The sequence below is a fragment of the Oncorhynchus tshawytscha genome, linkage group LG03 (assembly GCF_018296145.1).
Source record: "Oncorhynchus tshawytscha isolate Ot180627B linkage group LG03, Otsh_v2.0, whole genome shotgun sequence".
Classification (NCBI taxonomy): domain Eukaryota; kingdom Metazoa; phylum Chordata; class Actinopteri; order Salmoniformes; family Salmonidae; genus Oncorhynchus; species Oncorhynchus tshawytscha.
In genome coordinates this window covers 18,513,998-18,530,544 of record NC_056431.1, presented here as the reverse complement: position 1 = coordinate 18,530,544, position 16,547 = coordinate 18,513,998, and the positions used below count along the sequence as shown (strand labels likewise).

Sequence of the window (16,547 nt, the reverse complement as noted above, 5' to 3'; positions counted from 1 at the left end):
TACATCCACCTTTCGTGTACAGTATTCTATGTCTATGCCCGTGTGTTTGTATGTATGATCTTTATGAGTGGGTGTGTGTTTGTGCAGTGCTGGCCAGCGGGACTATTTTTCCTCTGGTGGAGCGATGGAAAGAGGCTGGTCCTTCTGGCACTCACATCAGTGGGGCCGACATTGGCAGCCCCAAACCCTGAGGACCATTAGCAGACCAGAGTAGTCCTGTAGAGGGCCTGCCTGGCGGCCCGTGTCCCACTGGTTTCCATGAGTCTCCTTCCAAAACACTGGCTCGTGCCAGGACACGACATGTCAGTGTGTATGGGCACCCTTTCCCCCTGGCCCTCACTGCATCCATTCATCCAAACAGCATGTTGACCTACGGTAGTGCGGTCATTAATGTGCACCCTTCAAGGGTCAGGTTTTTTTGTATTTTCTGGGACATTTCATGAGTAATGGTTTATAGTAACTCAGTGGCTGTCAAAAATGAATGTATTATCTAGTAAAATAAATGTCATCTATGTTTTGCTCAGCTATTGAAACATGAGGCATCTCCATATCCTGAGCTGGGGAATTGTAATTTTTGTGAAATGTTAGCATTACATTTGAAACATGCTCCTTTTCCAACTGGATGTGTTACAATTTGTGTTGATTTGATTTTGAGTAGGAATTACACTGCTCAGCAAGTCTTCTCCTTTCTTTTAACTGTTTCCCTACTGGGTGAGAGGTTCGCTTGCCTGCGTTAATTAACCAAGTCCGGTAAAGAGACATTTTGTTTTTCTGAATGTCAACATGTGTTTTCTCTTTGTTTGAGCAGCTGCTTTTGTTGAGGAAAAAATCTCTGTTTTTTGTTCAAATATATATGAGTCCGTTATGGGGAGAGAAGCATGAGCTAATTCTAACCTGCTGCCAGAACTGCAAGTCTGTCTGATATAGTAACGGTTAAATTAGCAGTACATTAAGCACCAATGGATGTTTGAAGAGATGAAGAGTACGAAGTAGCCTAATAAGCTTTTGGGACTGTAGATGAAGTTACACACACCCTTTGGTTTAGTAGAACTTCCCGTTCTAAAAGTATTTTAAAAGACAAATAGGTTGAGTAAATACTGAGAAAGTCCATACTAGTTATTCCTGTTTGACCTTTTTAAAGTCATGTTTTATTCACAAGGTGAAGGCAGTTAGAAGTAAGAATCACTTAAGCAATGAATATACAAAAAGCTAGTCTGAAAAATGCTCTGTCATGCATATGAAGGCTTAAGAGGAGCGGAGTTAAAAAGTAGAGTGTTAACCTGAGGTATGAGGACGTTTTGTGTTACCTAGAGGTTGAGAATGCTGAAAAGCTCAACCTGTAAATGTTTCTCTGAACCATAATACCAACACATCACACGCTTTTCATTCTACATACATTTAAAGACATTTCTTTAGTCATGGCAGACTGCCTACATCACGAGGAAACAACTTTTCAGTTTGTCTGAATTTGAGGTTTTGTTTTGGAGTGAGGTTGACACCATGTTGTTACAGACTGCTCCCCCACAGGAAATGTCATAGTATGCTGGATCTTCTCAAGTCATGTAGTAGAGTGATGAACCTAAGAGGGCTTGAAGCAAAACCAGAAAGTCAACCACTTCTAGCCAGAACCAACCACCATAATTACAAGCAAATGCTCTCTTCCGTTTGATGTATGACTTTATGGAAGTTGGTTGGATACCGCCCTATAGCGATAATTGTGCGTTGAGCTTACTGGTGTAAACTGGCTGTAGTGAGTCACCCAATTGGGGACGGGGTCATTTTTGTTGCTCATGGTGAGTTCGTTCCACCCAATATAAAGGGCTGTTAAATCCTCCGATATAAAACACCCCATCTATTGTCATTGTTATTACCAGGTTGCTGGCTTTGAGATTGGAGGCAAAGCGTGACCTTTTCCTTGAGGAGCATTTTACATGTTCCCCTTATAATCATCACCTGCGTGGAAGTAATCAAATCAAATGTTATTCATCACATGCACCGAATACAACAGGACCTTACAGTGAAATGTTTACTTTCAAGCCCTTAAACAACAATGTTTTAAGAAGTTTTAAGAAAAACAAGTGTTAAGTAAACAATTTAAAATAAAAGTAACAAGTAATTAAAGAGCAGCAGTAAAATGACAATAGCGAGGCTGTACACGGGGGGGTGCCGGTACAGAGTCTATGTGCCGGGGAACAGGTTAGTTGAGGTAATATGTACATGTAGGTAGAGTTAAAGTGACTATGCATTGATAATAAACAGAGTAGCAGTAGTGTAAAAGAAGTGTCTGGGTAGCCCTTTGATTAGCTGTTCAGGAGTCTTATGGCTTGGGGGTAGAAGCTGTTAAGAAGCCAATCCACACATGTAGTTATGCAGCCAGGGTATGCATGCTCCATTCCTGGTTTTCAGTCAGAGATTTAGGGATTTCAGACAATCTACACGTGTAGTTATGCAGCCAGGGTATGCATGCTCCATTCCTCGTTTCCAGTCAGAGATTTAGGGATTTCAGACAATCTACACGTGTAGTTATGCAGCCAGGGTATGCATGCTCCATTCCTGGTTTCCAGTCAGAGATTTAGGGATTTCAGACAATCTACACGTGTAGTTATGCAGCCAGGGTATGCATGCTCCATTCCTGGTTTTCAGTCAGAGATTTAGGGATTTCAGACAATCTACACGTGTAGTTATGCAGCCAGGGTATGCATGCTCCATTCCTGGTTTCCAGTCAGAGATTTAGGGATTTCAGACAATATGAAATCTCATCTGCCTCCTGGACCCCCATGATTACCAAAGAGCCTGGTGGGGAGGGAATGAGCAAAAGGGACTTTAGAGCACGGTGGTAGAAAGGACAGCGTTGACAAGGCAACTAGAGCTCATTATTTCTCCATCTATGCAGGGGCACGGCGCTCTGTTGATGAGGACCAAAGAAGAGGATGGAAGGGTGGATGAGGTTACGCCCACGTCTAAAGGGCATCCAGGATATGACACGACTGGACTGTAATCCAGGATTACCTGTCCGATTCTGTCGTCTGTGTCAACGATCCTCGTCAGCAGAGATAACGACACCGGCCAAGACTTTGACTCACTGTGTGAGTGTTTGTCTCTGTTGTTGCAGAGCCATAACACAATCAGCACAGCAGCGGTAGTTGGTTGTGAGTTGCCCAGCCTGCACAGTGCCCAGGTTTCCACAGTGGGTCTGGGAGGATGTGTGGTATTGACACAGGTGAGGGGGCTGCTGTCTGGATGTCTGCTGGCAGAGAGACTGGAGGTGTCTGGTTCTGAAGCACGGCAGGGTGTGATAAAGATCTACACTGAAGCTCTGTGTGTGAGAGAGGTCCTCTGAGACTTGTCCCTTGTGGTTCAGAACTACAGGTCACATTACAGTGGAATGAATTACAAGAAAACCCCAAGAACAGCCCTGACTCTTGTCTTTATTATCCACTTCTTCAACGGTATTGCTACAGAATAACAACTGCTATTTAAATATCATGTCTTCAGTAATGCCTTTCCACAGTAAGGCTCGGTTTGGAGGTTATGTTCCTCCTGCAATGTTTACAGAGGGCCACTTAATGTGTACACACGGATTGGGGGGAAAAAGGGTATTTGGGAGTTCTCTCCTTTCGGAATTTGCATTATTTTGGTTGAGAGTACTGAGGCAGGCAGCGAAAGCTGAATTTTTCATTTGATTGGTACATGCATCGCTCAGTGAGTTTAAACAGTCAACGGCTTTCGTTCTAAAATTAGACACAGTCTAATAGATTTCTCTACCAAAGTTTGTTCAACTCAAAATGTCACTTTGTCAGCTTGAGTGACTTGTACTCAGTGAGGGGTTGGTAAATGTACAGTAAGCTTCATTTGCCCCAATGAGCGATGGATCTAGTGTCTTGACAAAGATTCTACGGTAAAGTAGTCTACGGTAAAGTAGTCTACGGTAAAGTAGTCTACGGTAAAGTATTTCTGCAAACTTTAAAGAGAAAGCTTTCGTAGATCGAAAGAGCATAGCTGTGAATTTGTTACCAAAATCATTGTCTCCTCTTCAAAATGTTAATGCTTTTATAATAGGCCTGCTGGTCCTGCAGGTTTGATAAGCTAGACCTGTGGGAAGGATGGCATATAATTGCCTGTTCATTTAGTTTTATTACGTCCCTGGGCCAATGTTCTCTCTCCATTTTGGATGTGCTATGTTGTAATTTCTCTGTGTGACTGAGAGCCTAAGATGGCAATCTTAGACCTTACATTTTTTACGGTTTGTCAGAATCAATGTTTACATTGACATTTTCCAGTCAAATGTTGTCAAAATTACTAAAAGGAAACTAATGCATGCATGGACCCACGCAGGCGGGCAGGCAGCCAGGCAAAAACCAACCATACTGTGTGCATTTCTGCACATACAAACACACAGACATGCACTGAAGTGTGCTTCTTAACTACAGCCATCACGCTAGCATTCATGACACTCCCCTCTCAGTCTGCATGTCATACATTTTACACGGCATGTATAGCTTCTGTGTGTGTTTGTGTTTGTTAACGTTTTCGTGTGTGTACAGGATGTATGCTTTTCCAATGGAGGATAGTTGGAGGAAAGGGAGGGAGAAGAGGGGGTCTCCCCCGTATAATGTGGTCTTTAATAAAGACACAGGTTGGAAGTGTCAGTGTGTTGCAGCATGCAGTCTCCCTGGGTGATTTATGACTGCTGCGAGGCTATTAGATTATGGGCTCCAGCTCTGCTCTGTGTGGGTGATAAGAACAGCCTACTGCCATGGGAAAACTCCCTGTTCACGTGCCTCATTTCAGGGGGACATTGCTGTTTTTTTCACAGGGTGCAAAAAAGGAAATTATATCAAGGAAATGATATCTAAGCACATTGCCTGTGTTGTGGGTGTATCAGAGTTCCAATTTAATGTTTTATCTGTTAAAAGTTTGGGGAGTCTCGCTTAGAAAGGGGTTGTAATGAATGATCATCAGCAGCACTCAAAGTATTTAAACATCAGTCTCATTTTCACCTCTTGCTTTGCTGGCTCCAATAATTGGACCATTATTAAAATGACTTAATCCACTTACATGCAATTCTGTCTAATTTTGACAAACCATTCTTACCTTTAGAAGCAGAACAACAACCAAATCTGCAACTCTGCAGTTTCTCCATTTCACCGTGGGCCTGAAAATGGGATGTGGGGGGAGAGGGGTTAGCTCCAGAGGACAGAGCGCTGGGTTCAGAGTTTGCGCTGCAGCACGCCGCGGCTGAAAGGCCAGTTGTCAACGGCCGGTGAAAGAAAACAATGGGGCATCGGCTGGAGCGCCTGGGGGAAAGGACGAGTCAGGGTCGCTTTCAATTAGCGCAGTGGGCCATCTCTGCAGCTAGCCACAGGGGCCGGGAGGAGGTGGCGGGAGCGGCTGAGGAGCGGGATGGGGAGCAGGTGCAGCACAGCGCGCGCGAGAGAAAGACACAGAGCGAGAAAGAGAGGCGTGCTTGTCCCCGACTTCCCAAGGAAGAACGCGTTTGTATGCTTGGAACGAAAGTGTGTGTGTGTGCGCGCTTCGAGAGTGAAATGAAGAGATTAATGTTTAGATAGGCTTACTGTTTGAAACCATGATGGAATCCTGACAACACCTTGTTGGGAAGAAAGCGGAATGACATCTCATACGGTCAAAAATCCTGATAAGGGATGAGGATCTTCAAATGATTCATAAGACTGAGAGGATCAGACAAAGGACCTCCTCTTTAAATCCCATTACAGTAGTGTAGCACTCTGGCATTCTATACTGGGGAAAGGATGAGGCAGTCCGGCTGTACTGTATTCAGGAATAATGAGTTGCCTTTGTAAATTGTATTTTCCCTTCAAAATAACCTGATGAGTTTGGAAGTAGGACATTACGGTGTGTTGTTTCACACACTGTACACACAGTCCAGAGGTTTCTGTGCCCCAGCTGGCAGGATATGACTTGCCATGCTTTAATGTGGACGTGCGCGCAAGCGCACACACACAGACACAATGGTATGTGTCAGATCCATGCATCGGGGCGGCAGGGTAGCCTAGTGGTTAGAGTGTTGGACTAGTAACTGGAAGGTTGCAAGTTCAAACCCCCGAGTTCAAACCCCCGAGCTGACAAGGTACAAATCTGTCGTTCTGCCCCTGAACAGTTAACCCACTGTTCCTAGGCCGTCATTGAAAATAAGAATTTGTTCTTAACTGACTTGCCTAGTTAAATAAAGGTAAAAAATAAAAGAAATAAGTGGATTTGTTTCTATTGTGGGTGTTGGTGTGTTGTAATAAGTTTAGTCATACCAGCCAAAATATACAGTATACACACACTAGTTATTCCAACCATGATCTATGCCTGATCACCAGTTACCAAGGGCAACACATATAAGCACAGCATTCGACGCATTAATATGCTCTCCAGAGGGTGGTATGGTCAGCCCAACGCATCATCAGGGGGAAACTCTGCCTCCCCTCCAGGACATCTACAGCAACCGGTGTCACAGGAAGCCCAAGAAGATCTTCAAGATCCTTAGCCGCCCAAACCTCGGTGTTCACCCAGCTACCGTCTAGAAGGCAGAGACAGTACGGGTGCATCAAAGCTGGGACCAAGAGACTGACAGAAGCTGTTTATCTCCAGGTCTCCAGGTGGTGACTGTTAAACAGTCACCACTAGCTGGCCTCCACCCACTACCTTGCCCTGAACCTTTTAGTCATGGCTCGTCCTATATAATACATTTTCTATTCACATACTAGAGGTCGACCGATTATGATTTTTCAACACCGATTTATTGGAGGCCCAAAAAGGCCGATAACGATTAATCGGCCGATTTATTTGTAATAATGACAATACTGAATGAACACTTATTTTAACTTAATATAATACATCAATAAAATCAATTTAGTCTCAAATAAATAATGAAACATGTTCAATTTGGTTTAAATAATGCAAAAACAAATTGTTGGAGAAGAAAGTAAAAGTGCAATATGTGCGATGTAAGAAAGCTAACATTTCAGTTCCTTGCTCAGAACATGAGAACATATGAAAGCTGGTGGTTCCTTTTAACATGAGTCTTCAACATTCCCAGGTAAGAAGTTGTAGTTATTATAGGAATTATAGGACTTATAGGACTATTTCCCTCTATACCATTTATACCAGTTTGAATGAATGTTTACGCGCCTGCTTCTGCCTACCACCGCTCAGTCAGATACTTAGATACTTGTATGCTCAGTCAGATTATATGCAATGCAGGACACGCTATATAATGTCTCGTAATATCATCAACCATGTGTAGATAACTAGTGATTATGATTGATTGTTTTTTATAAGATAAGTTTAATGCTAGCTAGCAACTTACCTGGCTTACTGCATTCGCGTAACAGGCAGTCTCCTTGTGGAGTGCAACGAGAGAGAGGCAGGTCGTTATTGCGTTGGACTAGTTAACTGTAAGGTTGCAAGAGACACAAGGCTTACTATATAAAGCAGGTAGACAGGCATTGAGGCATTCCGTGACTGTTCGATTGAACGGTAGAATGGGCCAAACTAGTGACCTAAGCGACGTTGAGCATGGTATGGTTGTCGGTGCCAGGTGTGCCGGTTTCAGTATCTCAGAAATGGACGGCGCCCTGGGATCTTCACGCACGACAGTGTCTAGGGTTTACCGAGAATGGTGCGACAAACAAAAAGCATCCAGTTAGCAGCAGTCCTGTGGGCAACAACAGCTCGTTGATGAGAGGTCGAAGGAGAATGGCAAGAATGGTGCAAGCTAACAGGCGGTTCACAAACAGGCAAATAACAGTGCAGAATGGCATCTCGGGACGCATCAACTCATCGGTCCTTGTCACTGATGGGCTATTGCAGCAGATGACTACACTGGGTTCCACTCCTATCAGCTAAACACAAGAAGCGGCTCCAGTGGGCACTCAATCACCAACACTGGACAATTGAGGAGTGGAAAAACATAGCTTGGTCCGCCGAATCCCTGTTCCTGTTGCATTTTGGTGATGACAGAGTCAGGACTTGGCGTAAGCAGTCCATGGCCCCATCCTTCCTGGTGTCAACTGTACAGGTTGTTTGCTGTGTTGTAATGGGGCGGAGAAGGTTTTCCTGGCACATGTTAGGTCCCTTGATACCAATTGAGCAATGTGCTCATGCCCCGAAGAATGCAGGATGTTCTGGAGGCAATAGGGGGTCTAACCCGGTACTAGATGAGTGTACTTAATATCTGTCCACTGAGTATGTGTGTGTGTATATATATCTCTTACTCTCACACGCACACTCACACTCACACACGGAATCTGGTCCGGAAGCTGCAATTCTATCCATTTTGCCATGGGGTTTCATGATTTGTTTTAAATACTGTATTCTCGACATAGTTAGTTTTAACATTTCTACTACTGTACATTGCTTTGTAGTTACTGTTTATACACACAGGATATGTATTTATATACTGAATTCGTGACATAGCTTGCTCTAATATATCCACTGCTGTACATATCATTCTTAGTATATATTGTGTAAATTCATCGGGTATACACCGAGTATAGCAAACATTAAGAACACCTTCCTAATATTGAGTTGCACCCCCCTCCCCTTTGCCCCCAGAACATCCTCAATTCATCATGAACTCTACAAGGTTTCGAAAGCATTCCCCATGTTGACTCCAATGCTTCCCACATTTGTCAAGTTGGCTGGATGTCCTTTCTTTCTTGATTCTTGATACACACAAACTATTGTGTTTGGAAAAACCCAGTAATGTTGCAGTTCTTGACACAAACTGGTGCACCTGGTACCTACTATCATACCCCATACAAAGGCACTTAAATATTTTGTCTTGCCCATTCACCCTTGAAGGCACACATACACAATCCATTTCTCAATTGTCTTAAGGCTTGAAAATCCTTCTTTAACCTGTATCCTTCCCTTCATCTACACTGGTTTGAAGTGGATTTAACAAGTGACATCAATAAGGGATCATAGTGTTCACCTGGTCAGTCTCTCATGGAAAGAGCAGGTGTTCTAATGTTTTGTATACCCAGTGTATCTACATATAGATTACATTTGAAATACTGTTACAGTGCTGATTGGGTTGTTAATTGGAGATCTGTGTGCCATGGCTGTGATGAGGTTTATTAACTATCTCAAAACGAGGGTTAGAAGCTTACAGAATGTTTCTTTTTTCTTAAATATATGTTTTTATCCCTTTTTCTCCCCAATTTTGTGGTATCCAATTGGTTGTTAGTCTTGTCTCATCGCTGCAACTCGGGTACGGACTCGGGAGAGGCGATGGTCGAGAGCCGTGCGTCCTCCGAAACACAACCCAACCAGGCTGCACTGCTTCTTGACACGATTCCCACTTAACCTGGAAGCCAGCCGCACCAATGTGTCAGAGGAAACACCGTACACCTGGCGACTGTGTCAGCGTGCACTGTGCCCGGCCCGCCACAGTAGTCACTAGTTAGCGATGGGACAAGGACATCCCTGTCGGCCAAACCCTCCGCTAACCCGAATGATGCTGGGCCAATTGTGTGCTGCCCCATGGGTCTCCCGGTCGCGGCCGGCTGCGCCAGAGCCTGGACTCGAACCCAGAATCTCTAGTCGCACAGCTAGCACTGCGGTGCTGTGCCTTAGACCACCGCACCATTTGGGAGGCAGATTACTGAATGTTTCTGATGAATAACACTTTCATTACACACATTGTACCAAATCTACATCTGTCATATCAAAGTGTGTAGCCAGATGTTGATGGCTAAGAAGATACCTCCAAAGGAAATAGGAGGAGGAAATAGCTAGCAAATGAAAGTAACGATATCATCAGGATGGGTGATTTGGTGTACAGGGTGTTGAGTTCATTTCGTTCAGCAGACACACACTGTGCAATAATGGAAAACGCCTCTATTGAGAAGCCGCTTGATCAATTCCTTGTTTCTGTCAAGTGCATGTTGCACAAATGTTACGGTATCTCAAATGACATACTCTCAACCCTGGCGTCAACCAAAGAAACTGAACAGGCAACAACAGTCTACCCAACCCCCTCACAGTTTACGCTACCCGTTTCAGCATTCGGTATCCCTATCTCTGAATGCCAGCATGCCAAATGCACTCCCCTCTCAGTTGCCAGCTAGGCCTCTAGACTATTACATTCTCCTCCCCTAAAAGACTGCAATTAATCCAATTAGTAATCAATCAGCCGTCCGGGCCCCATGTCTCCCCCAAGCTAATGGAGGATATGACAGCCGGGCCCTGCATTATTAATACCTCCATTTCAGGGGCCCAGAGGTGCCAGGGGCCATTGATCACCTCTACAGCAGAGCAAACCACCACACTGTGCTATGCCTGCTGGGAGATATCTGGAGGGAAGAATGATCTGAGAGATGGAGGGAGGGTGTGGAGGAGGGAGAGAGGGTTTGCAAAGTCTTAAGGAGGACACTGAATGGTTTTTTTGGAAGGTGGGAGGAATTGCACATAAATGGTAAGAGGTGAAGGTTGGAAGTGATAAAAATAGAGAATGGGAGGTGAGAGGTGAGGAGCCTGCAAGGGAAGAAGGAGGGATTTGAGTGCAGAGATGAACTGGGTACAAGGGGAGGGTAGTGCCTTTTTTCCCCCTGGTTTGCATTTGCCCTTTTGCAGGTTTTACTATTTTTTTATCATTTCTTCCATCCTAGTTAAATGTCCTCATCTGCTTGAATGTACCTCTCCTATATCAAGGTGTTTTGGTACTTCACAGGCTACTTCCAACGCTGTATATCCTGCCCTCTATCCACCATTCATAGTGACAATAGTGGTAGGTGGATCGTTTGTCCAGTTCTGCAATATGCAAACTAGCAATCATACTACACATAAAATCATTCAAAGCTGCACCAATTTTCAATATAATTGTAAAGAACAGTGAAGATATGAGACACGCAGCTCCCTTATTGATCTTGTTTAAGAACAATACAATTATCCCACCTAGACTAGCCTACAACACCACCTTACAATGCATAATTGCATTGTTGTTTGAGTGAGTACAAAATTCTACTCTAGGCTGTAAACTGCAGTGCAAATGTCATTTGAATAATGCCCTGTGATTTTGAATGTTTCATTCCATTTGGATCAGGGGTCTAATTAACAGTTTATAAAGTATAGAAAGGCACAGTAGCAAGCAGGTCTGGCTGTATTAAGTTCTGATACTGAGATGCGCTGTCTGTTGTGGATCATCATTCTCTCAAGTCGTCCTATAATAATGTGGCCACATATGCTCCCAGCTGGCCCAGTTATTCAGGAAAGCTTAGCGCGTGCTCTGCCTCCTCTCCGATATTCCTTACGCACGTAGAACCAATAAAGCTTCAATATACCCTAAATATTTGTCATTGAACTTTTAAAAATGTATTTACTTTTGGAAAACTGCCCTAATATTGGAAACAAACATCCCACTGGGCAAAAATGTGTAGAATCAACGTTGTTTCCACTAGGGATGGGCGTGAGTTCGTCAAAGCTCAATCTTTAACCGGAGATCACATTTTTTTCAAATGCTGTAAAACTATTTGGTGGAATGTGCTTTGTGGCTGCCCAAAATGGCAAGTTACATTTTGTCTTGACAAGTTCATTTGCTTTGACTCTAGTGTTACGTGTATTTGTGGGGCACAACAAAGAAGAAACCCGAGCGAAGAATCACACAGAATGAATGTCTCATTCCCTCAATTGTGTTCTGTCCGCTCCCTAAACACATGCGTGCTGATTGCACACACAAGCTCCCGTTAGGCCTACAGAATGAAATGCCTATAAAAATGGATGTATCTAATGGAATACACAAGCTACATTCCTTGCCAAGTGACAACAGTTTTATCACAAATTCAAAATGGACTGGTTGATTGTTTTAGGCTTAACATAGACAGGTTTCACACTGAAAATACACAAACCTGCTCACCAAACAGATGCAATGGCCATAATTTATCACCATGCAGTATTCAATGTGGAACTGTTAATCCATTTTGTAAATTCCCAAAAAACAGTTTGAATATATTAAATGGAACGTCTGTATATTGAAAGTGATTTCAACTCGCCATGTTTCAAATGATCACTCTTTGAGAATAGCTGTTCCAAATGCAAATTAATTACTTAAAAATCATACAATGTGATTTTCTAGATTTTTGTTTTAGATTCCGTCTCTCACAGTTGAAGTGTACCTATGATAAAAATTACAGACCTCTACATGCTTTGTTAGTAGGAAAACCTGCAAAATCGGCAGTGTATCAAATACTTGTTATCCCCACTGTAGGTGTCATGACTGTGATAAGGGCTCAGGAGATGAGGGCTACTATATTAACAAAGCAAAGCTTTGCCATTTCAGTCATAGGCTTCTACAAGCAATGCTGAGGTTACTACTTTTTTGAAGATTGTGTTCCACAATATAATATTGTTGACTCGTACACCCAAAAAAATTATGCGAGTACTTGAACAGTAATAAAATATTAAATCCCTAGTGTCCACATCATTTCAACCAAGAAAATCAATGTGATCAAATAAAATGAATTTGTCATATGCCTCGTAAACAACCGGTGTAGACGAACAGTGAAATGCTTACTTACGAGTAATTTTACAACAATGCAGAGTTAAAAGGGATGACATTGAATCAACGTGGAAAACTGATTACTTTTTGAAAATCCAATCAATGTAAAAACATCGCTTTTTTATTTTACCCGACTTTTAACCCAAACTCATATTTGTTGTTGAATTCAAGTTAGTTAACTCAACCAAATGTAAACTACATTTTGAACTGACATCTGTGCCCAGTGGGATCATCATGTTGTCATCCAGAGTCACATTTCATATTGGAGTCATATTTATTTTTCAAGCTATAGCACACAATATTTTACATAAAGCAGGATTTTAAAGGACCAAAGAGTTTGGGCTGCTTCATGTTTTCATTTTTGCCATGGAAAAAATATTGAGATACTGGTATCACAGCTCTAGTCACAATGTTTTAATCTGATTAGACTACTTCAAAAAATCTCCTGTAGGCTACCTGTGCACGTTCGTCCAAAATATAATTCCAGCCTCCAAACTGTGCAGATGATGGTGTTGAAATCGCAAACCATGACAATGAAGCGGCAGAAGTCGGTATGCTTTGCTTATTGGTTGTGATGCGTTGGCACAGAAACCTTTTGGTGGAAAATTTGTGTCAAATATATTTTATATGATTATAAATATAGCATCAAAATGTTGAAAATCTGATTTCCACCTAGCTGATCATTATCTTCAGCCAGCTATGATCGTAGTGTAGGTGTAATGAGAAAGGCAGGGAGAGTAGCTTGTCCGTTGTGGTTGGCGAACCCTTAACCTTCTGGCCCGTAGCCCTGCTTGGCATCGACTGAGTCAAAAAATCATGCTTATGTGGCAAAGTCTATATCCACGTTAATAAACACAGGGTCGCTACAGTTAGGGGAAGGGTGTGTACATTTTTTGTTACAGTACAAGGGGAGGGTCATGTGAAAATATTTGTCTTTTTTTTATGACACCAAGTTGGACAAGCTGTCCCTAAGGCAGGGGAAAGTGAGGCTCAGTGCGGCCAATTCAAGCAAATAAGATTAGAAAGTATTGGACAAAATCTGAACAGTAAAAACGTGATCAATGCTTTATATTCTCCATATTTATGTGTGCACCAAAACCGACTCTCTCAACTTCAGTTCCAGGGCATGGTATTGTTTGTTTTAAGGAGAAAAAAAAGTAAAGACCCCGTCTAGAAGTTTTTTAAAAAATGTTGTGAAATCGATACTGCAAGTCATTCAATGTTGGGCTGGGGAAAACAAGCAAACAAAAACAACAAAACCCCTAGCTCATGCCTCCTCTTATCCTCTACTCTGAAAAGACACATTGTGTGCCAATGAAATCAGCTGACCTTAATTTGAGCTATCCTATGTGCCAGAGGCTGCTAAATTACCTATCTAGGATGCTTGTTGTTGTCGTCTTTCAACACATGTTGACAGGGCCTCTGCGATGGTTTAGTGTGACTCCAAAATGGCTGCTATGTGACCAATGTGGTCTTAAGTATGTGAAAAGGGAAATTAATGGTAGAGGGTATTTGTAGTTGAGCCTGGTGATTAAACAAGTATTTTGCACTGACATCAGTCCTATACAGCAAACCTCTGTTTCCCATGATTGGGAACCTTTGTCATCTGTCATGTAGACCAAAATGCATCCCTTTACCGACCCACACCGTGTGAGTGAAGGGTCGCGTCCCCCTCTTCACCACAGGTTTAGTCACTGTGGGTCGTTATGCCAAGGAACCCACGCTGGCCTAGTTCATGTGGAGAATGCTGGAATGGTTCTGGGTTTATAGCCTTATTCATGGGTGCATTAGACCACTGTTGGTTAGGCTCCTGAGTCACTCTGCAGTCTATAGCAGCTGCAGTCAGCTGGGTTAATATCCAGGGGGGTCAGAGAGACTGATGTCCTCCATCCGCTGGGCTGTGTGAGTCAGTTTAGTGAGTGGACATACGTTAGTAATCACAGGATGTAAGGGAGAGCTCCAGGGTCACGACATGCAATCCGCAGCCATTTGTGTGCGACCCTGTGCGTATGAATGGATGTGCGGCGGGGGGTGTATTTGCGGGCGCAAGACGCATCGACCACAAGCCATTAGTCAGCACTGGTCGTTAGCAATGGGCGCAAGACGCATCGACGACATGCCATTAGTCTGGAATGGATTGAAGGGAGGTTAATCTGTCACGGGTTCCCATCACTGCAAGGGGGTTTCTTTTGGAGAGATGGTAAAGCCATGACGATACAGTTAGCTGACAAGGCCGGTTGTAATTCAAACCCCCAGATAGTTCCGAACCGATGAGGCTCTGAAGCTCATAAACAAGCTTTACTGGAATAACCATTTGTAACAGAGTTTTTAGCAGCAACTTTATATGAAAAACCATTAGGCTGTTAGCATTACTACTGTATGTAACAAACAACCTTTGGTGATTGACAGCTTTTTTTCATTAATGTCTATATTACACATCCGTTGTCGGATGTTTCTATAATCTAAATAATTTGGGACTATGGGGAAATTGGCTATTTAAGAAAGGGATTAGTATAGAGATAAGTTCTCACTATATTGTAGCGCCACAGCGTCTCTGTCGTCTCACCGCCTCTACCCCTGTGGAGCCCCATGCATCTGGTTCTATTTAGAGCTCATCTGCTTGTGTTATGCTGCTATGTTATGACAGTAAAGTGACTGAGGAGATTATGCTAAGAGGATGTGTGCCGCACCCCCTCCACCCCCCCCGCACGTCTTCCTCAGTCATGGGTCAGTGGCCCGTTGCAGTATCCTGCTGAGGCTGTGCGTTGAAAAGGCAGAGGTTATTAGCCTGTGTGTTTGCAGCGCAGCTGTGCTTTGAGAATCTCCCTCCCGTTGTTTTACATACTGGGCCGTCACTGCTGCAGCGCACCGCTCATGTTGTTTGTCTCTTGTTTTTTTTTCTCTCACAGAAAGTTTGCTGAGGATTGCAAAACTAATTGTGAAAAAATCTGAGGGGGGTTCAACCCCCTGACCCTCCCCCAACTGCACAACCCCTCCGTACTTATCGGATCGGACCCTCTGAATTCTTCACATCTGTTGTGAGGAACCAAAGATCAACTGAGCCATTTGGTGGTGTAATCCATCTGTACTGATACAGAAAGTGAGTACTGTCATCATTATTATTCCCTCTTCATGTCTACATTTCAGACATAGAAACTTGGCTTGAAAACAGGATCCAAGTAGTCTAACCCATGGGTTTATATGGAGTATGACGTCAAACATGCTGGGTGTAATAAATGCTGACTCGTATCTTATGGGTGTTCTATAACTCAAGGGTCACAGAGTGGTGTGCTATGATGCCTATAGTAGATGTTTCAATGGGCTTCTGGATAAAACCCGTAGCTGATTACGTAAGCCCTCACATCATGACGTGATTGTTGTCCGCCGTGGAAATGAGCCCTTCAGGACTTTCATTGAAGCCCTACCTGTACAGGCCCGGCTTTGATGGACAATCACCTTCAATGCTTTATATAACAACAACACAGCTGCTATTCTGTCTCTGTCACCCTTTTCACTCCCTGTTGCCCGTATGTTCAACCTTTTGACGGGACGAGGGTTCACATTGGACACCTCTGCTTTCATATCCCTTTATGTGCATTGGCTTTGTACTGATGGCCCTCTTTTGGCCGGCTATGTATACAAACACCACGGGCCATTGTGTAGCATTGTGCATTAATCAAAGTGAGTGCAAGCCAGCAACTTGCATTGTTGTCAGATATGTTAGCAGGCAAACAATGCATTTGGGTTTGGTGTGCTGGCCATGTAGAAAGAGGATATAGGTGGCTACAGCTGGCTCTATGGTTGGAAATGTTCTGCTTTTCATTATGGCTGCCACAAACGGTAAAATGGGAAGGAACACCAGTCAGTGGGAGCATAGGCATGAAATGTGATCAGACAGAGCACTGAATGGAGGAATTGTCAGAGCAAACAGTGTGTGTGTGTGTGTATGAGAAGACTGTCTCGTTTTGCTTTCATACCTTGACACCCACTCACTTCACAATAAAGCACTATCCCCGTC

General features: G+C 43.4%; 1 protein-coding gene across 4 annotated transcripts in view; it reads left to right on the top strand.

Annotated features, from left to right (window-relative positions):
* Positions 1–16,547, top strand: part of LOC112229145 (semaphorin-6D) — a 156,787-nt gene that overhangs the window by 63,543 nt on the left and 76,697 nt on the right. For 3 of the 4 annotated variants that reach the window (XM_024395036.2, XM_024395022.2, XM_024395024.2), the window contains one exon: positions 15,439–15,629. The exons of the other annotated variant lie outside the window; for it this stretch is intronic. The gene's annotated coding sequence lies outside the window, so the exon portion shown is untranslated. The remainder of the gene's footprint in view (positions 1–15,438; positions 15,630–16,547) is intronic. 4 annotated transcript variants of the gene reach the window in all.